Raw genomic sequence first — 12,813 nt, 5'->3', positions numbered from 1 at the left:
TAATGAATACCACTTGGCTATACATAACATAATGCAAAAATTAAATCTGGGGAAAAAAGTTTCACATGAAAATGTACAGATTTTTCACTTAGCAGCAAATTTCAAAATTAAACCCACATTTTCAACCTTTTAAAGATTTGAAACACATTCATAAATAGACAACTGCCACTTTAAATGTTATTATCAGGAGTAAGGCTCATAAAATACCACGGAAAAGTTCATTTCTGTTTATAAATATATGAGAGACCCTATCCCAGTGAATTTTAGCCTTTAGTAAAGGCAAAGCTATGAATAACTAGAGACTAATAGAAATGAGTTCAGGGACACCTGGGTGGTTCAGTTGGTTAAGTCTCCGATTCTTGATTTCGGCTCAGGTTGTGGTCTTGGGTTGTGAGATCCAGCCTGGCGTGGGGCTCCTCCTGGACATGGAGCCTGCTTAAGATTCTCTCTCTCACTCCCCTCTCCTTTTGCCCCTCTCCCCTCATCTCCCTCACTAAAAATAAAATAAAATAAAATAATAAAATAAAATAATAAAATAAAATAAAATAAAACAAAATAAAAAATTAGAAACGAGTTCGACTCAGTTCCCTCAGATCTTTGAGGAGTTCCATGACTCATTCTTGCTTTGTTGCCTGTGTAGAAAACTGGGTTAGGCAGGCCTTGTTAAAATCAGATGATTCACTGAAAATGGATTTTCTCAGATAGAGGAATTAAAAATCATAATATTAATAAGTGTTCTATAGTTATAGAACTGCCAATTCAGAACTCTATTGAAGGTAAAGACAGATGATATCATTACCGAAATTACTTGGGAAAATAGAAAGTGCAATATGAAAATGACATATGTTGTTGCTATTGATAATAATATTCATTTAATATTATAAATGTATACAAATATGCCCAATTTGCTAAAAATACAAAAAAAAAAAAAAAAGGAAAAGGAGAAAAAACAGCCAGGGTGACTAGTCCTGGTCCAAATTTGTTTTTTATACTTTTTAACTATATTTTGCCACTCTCTAGTTCATATTTATACTCTTTCTCTTTTCCTTTAACTTTCTCCACTTCATACATTTCTTACTTCAGACAAAGATTCCCCCCTACCCAACCACTCTCCTCCCTTGCTCCCCAACCTACCCTAATTAAATTGGTCACCACCAAGGGCTACAAATTTTTCCTTCCTAAGTGTTCATCAAATTGTTACTAAAACTGTTCTTAAAAGATTGTTATCATGTCTTACCTGGATAAAATCCCACCATCTCACTAGTCCATCCTACTTCATTCTCTTCTATTCTCCTTCCTAGACCCATTGTAATACAGCACCAGAATTCTATTGTATTTTCTTGCTGTACCAAAGAGCAGGTTTTTAGTCTCTGAGGCACTTGCAGGCAGCGATACGTAATTAAAATTTTTAAATATTGTTTCGGTGTATTCATTTTGGGGTATACTTCTATGGTGATAAGTTTATATTCACAGTACTTTTAAAGTCATTTTTAAAAAAGATTTTATCTATTTATTGAGAGAGAGAGAGGGAGTGAGCATGAGCAGGGGGAGGGCAGAGGGTGAGAGAGAGAGAGAATCCCAAACAGACTCCGTACCAAGCTTGGAGCCCTATGCTGGGTTGGATCCCACAACCCCGAAATCATGACCAGAGCTGATATTACTGGTCGGATGTTCAACTGACTGAGCCACCCAGGTGCCCGGGTGTCAAAGGCATCTTTAAAATCTTTTCTTTAAATAAATTTGAAGAAACTTTTATTTTTTTATTTAAATTCCAATAGCCAACATGTAGTACATCATTAGTTTCAGATGTAGTGTTCAATAATTTATCAGTTGAATATACTTTTTAAAAGGTAAGTAAATAAGATAGCATGCAGTCTGTGAAACACTAGCATGTGAGAGATGAATTCCAAGGTCCTTCACGAGGAAGAACAGCTTTTGATTATTTTCTTTGCTTATTCTTACCTGTGCAAAATGTTTAATTCTCAAAAGTTAACCAATGTTATTGTCACTAATTTTAACTTTGATTCATACTTTAAATCTTTTATTTATTGAGCGTAAGACGACACTGGCAAGGCGGAAAAGCTTTTGGATTCTCAGTGAGCCCACTGCTATTGAAATTTCATTCCAAGAAATCTGTTATTTTCTACTACTTCTGGTTATGTCTGCCAAATATTTTTTTTTTCTGACATTTGGATTAACAGAATTTCTGAGAAAATAATTCTTAACAGATTACTTTTTTCCTCTTAATTATCTATTTCTTACGATCCCAGTATTAAGGTTGCTGATAGACTTTTGGTTTAGAGGAGGCTTAAGTCAATACTACACAAAATAGTGATTAATATTTCTAGGGAAGCTGTGAGAGAAACAAGTGTCATTATATCACAATTGCTTGGCAAGTATTCATGAGGAAAAATGAAGAACGGTACTGCAATAAAATTTTATTATCAACTGTCATATCTATTCTTCTATCAATCTTTTATTATCTAAGGGTGTTGAATAATTTGCTCAATATTTGTGCAAGCCACTCTGCTTTTTTATTGCAGAGTTTGGCAATTTTGCTTAGTATTGTTTCTGGCTTTGCAGACCATGAAGTCTCTATTGCAACTACTCAAGTCTGGTTGATTGTAAAAGCAGCAACTGCCAAGACGTAAACAAATGGGTGTGGCCATGTTCCATTAAAATTTTATTTACAAAAGCAGTCAGTGGTCCAAATTTACCCACAAGCCACAGTTTGCCAACACCTACTCAAAGGGAAAGCGTGTATATATATATATGATGATGTCGTCTATTCTAACAGAGCCTTGGGCAGATATGAGTCTAATGCCAATCACCACAGAGCACAGCGTTATCAGGGCAAGAAGAGTGAAATCCATGATAGCTGTAAGAATCTAACACACTCCCCTATCAAGGTGCAAATAATAATAACCACGTAGAAAGTTCAGGCATTTAGAAAATGTTCAGAGATGAAACATGGATTGATTCTTAAAAAATGAATATTCTTAAGGGTCTTTTCTTTTTTCCATTTCAGGCTTGATATAAGAGAAGGGCTGCCATTTTAAAGCATGCAAATGTATACACACCCTGTGCGGAAAGCATTAACACAGAGGGCCTGAAGTTGCTGCCTTCAACAGAGCCTATTTGTGGGTTGGCCCTTGGCTGGCTGCTGGAAGCCTCGTTGTTTTACCAGCCTAGGCTGCTCAATGCCTGATTTCCTTTCTTGAAGTTTGAAATGCCAATAGTCGAGGCTGGTTGTTGCTCCTACATGACCTGTCCCCAATAAAAACCTTGGACTCTGGGGGTCAAGCAAGCTTTCCTGGGCTGGACACGTTTCTCTATTTTGCTGCTGGATTGAGGAGTACGTCCTGTGTGACTTAGTTGTGAGTGTGGAGTGGGAGTGGGGGTCAAGGGGAATGTAGGAAGTCTGTGCCTGGATTCCTCCAGACTCAGCCTAATCCATCTATTCTTGTTGATTGTGTTAATAAAATATGGCTGTGAGTACAACTGCCTCTGGGTACTGAAAGTCCTTCCAGCAAACCACTGAATGTGTACACGTTCCCAGGGTTTCGAACACACACATACACACACACAATACTTACCCTGACTACTTCTAAAACAGTAGATATTTTGTTTTCTCTTCTGTTGATTTTCTTCCATTCCATTCTATTCTATAACATTCTATTCTAATGCATTCAATTTTAATGCAATCAACTCCATTACATGTAAATTAAAAGCCATTTGAATCCTACTATATGATTTCCTGCTCCACTAATGTAACAGGGCTGTTGGTATAGCCTACTGGGCTGTCATCCTAACCCATATACCTTATATGTTTCACTATCATTTGCAAAAAACACACAGAATCTTTCCTTTTTAAGGACTTTAGTGCTAATCAATGCCAAGAAAGACACATAGCATTAGCGTGTTAGTTATCCATTGCTGTATACCAAATTATCCCGAAACTTAGTGGCCTAAAACAACAAAGATTTATTATTTCATAGTTTCTGTGGGCTCAGGGTCTCTCTCACTAGGCCACAATCAAGGTGTCACATGTTATCTGCAGAAATTTCAAGGCCCAATTGGAAAATCTGCTCCCAAGTGGATTCACATGGCTGCAGGCATATTCTCCCTGGTCATTGTCCAGAGTCATTAGTCCTGGCCAGCTGGACATCTCCATAGGCCAGTTCAAAACACGGCAACTGACTTCTCCCAGGGCAGGCAAGAGAGCAAAAGGGGGCAAGCAAGGCAGAAGCCAAAGTCTTTCTTGTTCCCCTAACCTTAGAAACAACATAACAACACTTACACTATATTGTACTCATTAGAAGTGAAGTCAGTAAATTCATCATCCACAACTCAAGTAATGGAGATTACACAAGGGCATGAATGGCAGGAGGATTTTTGAGGGCCAACTTAGAATCTGCCCACCACAATCCAGAGAAAGAAATAAGCATGATGAAGCTAAAACAGTTATGTTGCCAAGACATATGGTATTTTCCCTGTGTTACTCTAATTTCTCTACAGTTTCTTATTTCTCACGAGATTATTAGCATGTCCCACCTACAGTAGTCTTTATGTAAACGATTCATGGTACCTGCCAGTTTACTCCTGAAGGCAGTTATTAGCTTTGAAAGCCACTTTAACATGCCATAAAGTCATGAATATTTTTTGCTATAATTATCTTGATTTTGTATCACACAGGCAAATTTATATACATTCTTATGTGATACAACTTTATTAATGTGCTTCGAACAATGAGGGAGGAGGAAGAGGAATAAGAGAAAGAGGAAAAGGAGGAGCAAGCACAAAGGGGAATGGGATAGAGGAAGGGAAGAGGTGAAGTTGAAGAAAAAAAAGGTCATTATTATAAAATGCAGTGAATACTCAATATACTATTCCAAGCACATACACATAGTTTAGTTATATGTATATGTAAAGTTATACAAATATTAACCTGTATATAACAAAAATTATATAAATATAAATATATATATGCACATTCTTCTTTTGAGGAAGGTAATAACTATTATTCCTATGCTACAGATAGGGCAACTGAAGATAAATAAGTTTAAGGTCAGTTTAAGGTCCTGTCAGAACTAGAATTTCAGCCCAGAGAGTCTGGTTATGGAGTCCATATTTCTAACTCCATCATGCTTCCCTACATGGACTCAAACATTGGATCGAGAATACAGCATTCCTTAGGAACGCCTGGGTGGCTCAGTCAGTTAAGTGTCTGCCTTCGGCTCAGGTCATAATCCCAGGATCCTGGGACTGAGCCCCAAGTCAGGCTCCTTGCTCAGCGGGGAGTCTGTTTCTCCCTCTCTCTCTGCCTGCCACTCCCTCTGCTAGTACTCTCTCTCTCTGTCAAATAAATAAATAAAATCTTAAAAAAAAAAAAAAGAATACAGCGTTCCTTAAAATTCAAATTTTAAAATATTTAAAATATTTAAAATTCAATATTTTAAAAACACTAATAAGGGTCTATGTCTTCAGTGCATACATCAGGTAATCAACAACTATTTGTTGGATAAATAAGTAAATATTATAGTTTATTCTGAATTTTCTGGAAACTGGCCTAAAGTAATTTTTAAAATGTCAAAATTTAAGGACTTAGTTTGTATATGACAGAGAAAAAGGAAGACAAAAGAGAAAAGAAAAAAATTACAAAACTTTGGAAGGAATTATGGAGGGAGAAAAAGAGAAAAGGAGGAAGGAATGAAAGAAGAGAGGGGAGAGGAAATAAAATGTTAGAGAATTTTAGTTTCAATTTGATGTTACAGTTAACGAATCAGGATGTGTTTTCTGCCAGTTGCATGTCACATATTGTATAGTTAAATCACAGAACAATGAAACACTTTGAAGTTTAAGAATTAAAGGGATATAATAAAGAACAAAAAGTTTGTATTATAAGGTATGATTTAATTGTACATAGTTCAGGAATACAAGATTTGTAAACACAAATTAATCATATTTAGATTTTTAAAATGTAATAGTACTGTGTAGTAAAACTTATCGGCATACAAATGTTAATATGAATATTTCTTTTTGGTTAAAAGAGACAAATTTATAGTTATTTCCCTAAAGTCTGCAGGGTTCTGGAACAAAGCAACTTATTGGATTTAATATATTTCTCATAAAAATGTCTCAGAAGTATTAATTTCATGCTTGACACAACTTTACATAGGCTCTGTGATTTTATATCTCTGATTTACAACCAGCTAGTACTGTTAGATGATAAACTCTCAAATTACAGAAATTTTAAAACTGAAAGATTTCTTTTTTAAATATAACAAGAAAGTTTGGTTGGTTCAACATGAAAAATGAACCTTTAAGTGAGTTCATTTTACCAGTGATAACTATAATGGCTATATGTTCTTTGTAAGAATAAAATAAAAATTAAATATTAAATAAGTCATTTCCAATTTTACTTGTTTTTTAACTTAGTGGACTTATCTGAAATAGACTAAAACCTCAGATAGCAAAGTAATTAATAGTATAGGAATCCTTACCCTTTTCTATCAGATACAGATACAAAAATGACATAAAACAGATATTTGTTCGTTGGTGCAAAGCAGTTCCTGAACTCCTTTTTTTTTTTTTTTTTAAGATTTTATTTATTTGTTTGACAGAGAGAGACACAGCGAGAGAGGGAACACAAGCAGGGGGAGTGGGAGAGGGAGAAGCAGGCTTCCCGTGGAGCAGGGAGCCCAAAGCGGGGCTCGATCCCAGGACCCTGGGATCATGACCTGAGCTGAAGGCAGATCCTTAAAGACTGAGCCACCCAGGCGCCCTAGCACTTCCTGAACTCTTAACAAACACATTACATATAGAGGAAACAGCCTGTTCTTAAGTGACCATTTAAGTGTTCCAGAAGAGAGGTATATTTTCCAAAAGAATTAATATTACAAATGGTGCTAAAACTGTTGTAAAATGATGGTTCATTTCATTGCAAAAAAGAAACAAAAATGCATTCTGTTGGGCAGGTGATATGTAAGAGAGGAGATGTTTTCCACTAAAATGAAAGGATGGGGTTGGGGGGAAGCTGGTTCAAGTGGAAGGGTAGTGACAGCAATTAACAAAACAGATACTAGATATTCTTAACACCTGAGAAGGAAACCATTACAAACCAATAGCCTTACAATTCTCCAAAGATATTCTAAATAGCCAGCCTATAAACAGATCTGTCCACCTAAAAAATCAGAACTTACAAGTTAGAAAGATATCCTAGCAAAATGGTGCATGTAACTTCCTACCTATGAAAACTTTTCCATGGCTGTAATCACCACACCTAAAAGAGTGTCTAGTACATACTGATGCTCAGTACATATTTGTTGAACGAAGGAATTGGGACACTTAAAACCCCTTTAAAGAACTGATCTTGAGATCATTATCCAAAGATAGTACTCACTGCCGTAGCAGGCCACCCCATTACTGAAATTTTAGTTCATAAATTTCCTTGCTGTACAAACTAAGATTTGGTTTTAAAGAAAATCTATCCAATGGTTTCATATTACCCCTCGGAAAATATGTGGAATAAAAGTGAATCCCTCCTCTGCTTGGTAATCTTTCAAGTATTTGAAGAAAGCTATCTTACAAAAATGTGGCGGAGATACCAGCTTATGATTTCTCTGCATCATGCCGCTGACTCCCTCCACCCCACAATCTGTTTCATAATAGTCGTCAGATTTTTGTGGGTAAAGTAGTTTGCAAGGCTAAATAAAACCTACCTGACCACGTTGTCACTTGTCCTCTGGGAACACCAAAATTAATTGAGCCATTGTGTGAGGTGTCAGAGACCACAGCCCACTGCCTGGGTGCAAGGATTATTGGAGGTGGACAGGAAGAGGGTCACACATCTAGTGTGTTCTGCTGGGGATGAAAGAAAACACCACCTGCCCACTTCTCCTGAAAGGACATGTATGGCGACCATGATGGACTAAACCTAAGGGACCTTCCACTCTTCAATAGATAGCATGTAAGAGTGTCAGATGCTTACCTGACCCTGCAGAGAGAGCCGCAATTATGCTCAACACTAGTTTTCCTTCAGTCCTCTGGGATGGTGGCTATAGGTCTGAATTACCTTTAGTCAGAAGCAAGAAATGGAAGCCACCTTGCCCCCTTCCTTTAGAAACAATATACATCAATGACATAGCTATTGCATTCTCTTCAAAACGTGGTGAAACTGGAAGTCTAAGCTTCATTGGACTCTACCATTTGCCTGCTAGTCTACAGAGAACAGGGGATAATCAAGATCAGAGGTCTAATACCAGAAGAAAAATATATTGTGAGTCTGTCACCAAGGAAAAGATGCTTTACCTGAGTCTAAGCTTTTACACGTATAGCACAGAAACAGTAATGCTAGTAGGCACTCTTTGGGGCACAACCGTGGAGCTTCTACCACCAAAGAACAGGGATATAGGCAAATTACAACACTACCAGAGAGTTCGCTCTAGATTTAATGCTTTAGAGCAGAGATACGAAAATGTTCTTTATGTGAACAACTATTTCTTCAGGCTGGCAAGACTCTACGTGATATATTTCATCAATTCTAGGACACATCATTTTATTCACATTGTAACATTTCTAAAACTGAGGTGCATCTTCTAATCAATGGTATATCAGAATTAATTGGGGACATTTCCTTAATTTTAATCATATAACCAATGGTGGTGCCTACAGAAGCACCTTTCAGAAGTGAGGATATCATAAATCAGGGCTTTTATTTATATAGTTTTATGTAAAATCTAGACCCATTAAGACAATGGATGCATCAAGTTACCTTCTATTGCAATTTGGCATATGATGTTCACAGTGGCAAAATATGCTGTCCTGGTCCCTTATCAGTTTTAGTTGCTGTCGAAGTGCTCCCCCCCACCCCGCTCAGAACTACTGAACTGCCAAATTGGGTAAAGTCTGTCTCCGTGAATTTAGTGAACTTGAATCAGCCCTGAGAGATATACCCACTGTTGTGATCAGCTCCGATCTCTGGCCCAGTGTGCAGTCAGGAACTAGATGCTGAATCATCTGTGTAATTGTACTAAATAGGCCCTTTTGTGACAAGCAGGTAACTTTTGCCTGATGTCACCCATCATTACCTAGGCCATCTTTTTTTTTTTTTTTTTTTTTGAGATAAAGGAAGTAACTTCTGTAAAGCAGTTATGAAGTGTTAGGTATCTAAGGGGCTCTCAACAACAATTATTTTCATTTCATGGGATGTCATTCTCTTAATTTATTCTAATTTCACCAAGCACCTGTGGGATGGTACCCAGAACTGACAAGACTCCTACATGGCCTGGCTATCACTTCTTCAATCTGGTTACTCTATTTCTGTTTATGAAATAAATGATCCCATTAGCTCTGTAGGAACTAATCACACTATTGATTCATATTGATCTCACTAGGAAGTACAATCCGAAACCTCTGTGACACATGCTATTGCTGAGTAATCCTGTCCTGTGTATAGTTGGCTCTTTGGATCTGGGGACAATACCTTACATTTATCACTTTAAAATACTTACTTGTTTTGGTCCTTCACTCTTTGTTGTCCAAACACTGTGGATTCTTTATTCTGTAACATAAAGTATGTACCAAGCCTCCCTGCTTTTTGTCACACTCAAACCTGGTGGTTACGACTACTTCATATTTTTCAAGTGATAACTTGACTGGTACAATTACTGAAATGGACATGACTGATTTGAGATCCTGAGAGATATGCTAGAACCCTCTCTTTAGATAACTGACACCACTGTATACAGTCTTTCACCTAGTTATAAATCCATATCTTTTACCATCATCAAGTTCACATCTTTGTGTCCTAGTCACCAGAATCTTAAGAATAATGCTTTGATCAAAATCAATCAATTGATCAGCATTTCTTTGATCAATTTGTCTAACATTGTGTTGAAAAAGAGGGTAAACTGCTGTAACATAGTCTTAAAAATGCTTGTTGAATTCTAAGAATCATATAAAATCTGAACTCATTATGTGCCCTCACCCTTTAACTGCTTTTCTTGTACATTTCCAATTCCCATTTATAAAACTACCAAAAAGAAGCAAAAAGGTTACAGGCACTAACTATAGCCTGGCAATGTCTCTTCTTAACAACTTGTTACACTGGCTACAACTTATTTCCTATTGCTATTAACACACTGATTTGGTAATTTGCATTTATTTTAAGTACCATTTCTCTAGCTGGCCTTGATGTCTTTTATAGTGCATGATTTAAATACTATCTCCAGAGAGTCACTAGAATACTCAGTCTCTTTAGTTCTAATTTCTGTACCTCTCGAACTCTCCATATCTGGCTTTCCATGATCACCTACATTCCAAAACGACAACTGTACCAAACAATTCATGTGTCCCAGAAAGTTCCATACAATTCATGAATCCTTATTTCACTCCCCAAAACCTTCCCCATCAAATCAATCCTCATCTCCAGAAGCAACTGGACAAACAGATAAGCAGGTGACTGGCCAGTTTTGTTAACAACAACAACAAAAATTAAAGTTCCAAAAAAGAATCCACTGGACTCTGAATGTCTGTCATACCCACAGCTCCATCAGAAGAAAGTAGCCAACATAATTCTGGTTAATACAGGCGAACACATTTTGTATCATTGTGACCTGTCAACTTCTAACTACAATATCACTGGGTCAGGCCCGGGTTCTGAGTCAGATAGGCCTTCTGTAAGATGACTTGGTGGGAGAAATCTGCCCGATAATGAGAACAATAAGGACAGTCCTTATCTACTTAGAAAAAGAATCTATATTTTATTTGATTTTAAACACAAGATTCACAGAAAGGGACAAAAGTTTACAGAGTATAAAAAAAAATAGCTGTGGAAAAACACAGATAAGGGTGTAGTAAACAGAATAATTCTACACAAACACACACACACACACACACAGATATCCAGGTCCTAATGCCCTGAGCCTGTGAATGTTACCTTACATAGCAAAAGGGACTCTGCCCATGTAGTTAAGGTAAGAATCTTGAGATGGGCAGATTATCCTGGTGGGCCCCATGCTAACAAAAGAGTTCCTATAAGAGGGAGGCCAGAGAGTCAAAGTAAAAAAGGAGATATAAGGAAGGGAAAAAGGGAGTGAAAGCTTTGAGGGTAGAGGAAAGGGCCACAAGTGAAGGAATGCAAATGCCTCTAGAAACTAAAAAAGACAAGGACATGGATTGTCCACTGGACACCAGAAGGAATGAAACCTTGATGTCAGAACTCAGAACTGACAGAATACTGGTATCTTTATTTTAGGACTTCTGACCTGCAGAAAGTTAGATGTTGTTTGATGCTAGTTGTTAAATGTGTGTTAAGTTCTAAATTTGTGGAAATTTGTTATAGCAGCAGTGGGAAACTAAGACAAAGGGTTACATTTAATATCCATATGGAGTTAAATCACAGTCACCAACTCTGATGTCAGCTTTATCTCAAAAACCCACAGGTATAAAAAAATTGGTCTAGCCACACCAGGAGATACTGGCCGACTAGCAACCTTGCAAGAGAAAATAATACAGTAAGGTGTGGCCAGTAGGTAGAGAGAGCAGAAGGTAGAAGGTGGGGAAAAAAAGAAAAGTCAAATAAAAGATTGAGAGATTTAAGGCACATATATTATATCATCTCTGCAAGGATATTTTTCTAAGCACATTTTAACAACTGCATGCAATCTTCACTTCTTCACCAACATGAAACTTGGATTTAATTCTGAGAAAATATATTGTTCTATATTTGACACTCATCACATTTTTACATATTTCCATGGATATGCCTCTTACTTGTATTTATTTATTTTTACTCTGTTTTAAATTATATTGTCTCTGTTTTTAATTCCCATGCTATTCCTTATGTCTTAAATGTATGTAAAATAGGCAGCGAGGACACATATCTCAGAAGAAGAAACAAGTCTTAGAAAACAATACCATTTTTTTAAAACTGACCTTATGTCTAATCACACAAGACACTGAAAACTGAGAATAGAGTGGATTTATCCATGCCAGACACAGAAATCAGGACACCGAGGCCTACTGGGGCCATAGAAAACTATTAACTAGTAGGTGATATCCTGGAGGAACTATGTTCCATTTTCCCCCGGCAAGAAACCTTTGGTCTGTATTAATGAGTTTTTGGGTCTAATAATGAAAGATTGCATGACTGAAGTTAAGAAATCAGATAATATTATGCTTGGAATACATTCCTAAAAGCAGAAGAAGAATCAAGAATTAAAAAACAGATGTCTGGAAGTCATCAGAGAAAAATTTGAGAAGGAATTATCTTCTGTATAGAAATAAAAGATTCTCAGCAACACTTACAATCAAGAAAATTTCTTTTGGTTTAAATATTAGAAGATTTTACTATTTTACCTCATTTAACTTTTAATCCCCCAGCTCTCACTGGTTACAATTTCTAGTTAGAGATGGAAATATCTGGTTTGAAATTTTGAGTTCCTTACTATTTGTATGAGTTTTAGGATATGTGAGTCTTTGTTCTTTCATACATAAAACAGGGATAATAGTCCTGATCATAGAGTTGCTTCTGAGGAATAAAGTACAAAATACATTATCTCAATACAGTGCTAGACACATTGTTATGCAGTGTTATTCCTTGTTAAATAGTGAAGATTTTCTCATCAGCTTTGTTCAGGAAGTCTTAGGCAAACCTATGGGGAAAAAAAAGATTTTTTTCTACCCTCCTACTTTTTCCCATTGTGGTTCTAACTTTACACTTATATATTCTTCTTATCCCTCCCTCAAAAAAAAAAAAAAAATCCACAGGTCATGCTCAATTTTACTCTATAATGTTTAATTTAGTCCTGT

The sequence above is a fragment of the Neomonachus schauinslandi genome, chromosome 7 (assembly GCF_002201575.2).
Source record: "Neomonachus schauinslandi chromosome 7, ASM220157v2, whole genome shotgun sequence".
Taxonomy (NCBI): Eukaryota; Metazoa; Chordata; class Mammalia; order Carnivora; family Phocidae; genus Neomonachus; species Neomonachus schauinslandi.
Note: the sequence above shows the minus strand (reverse complement) of the source record.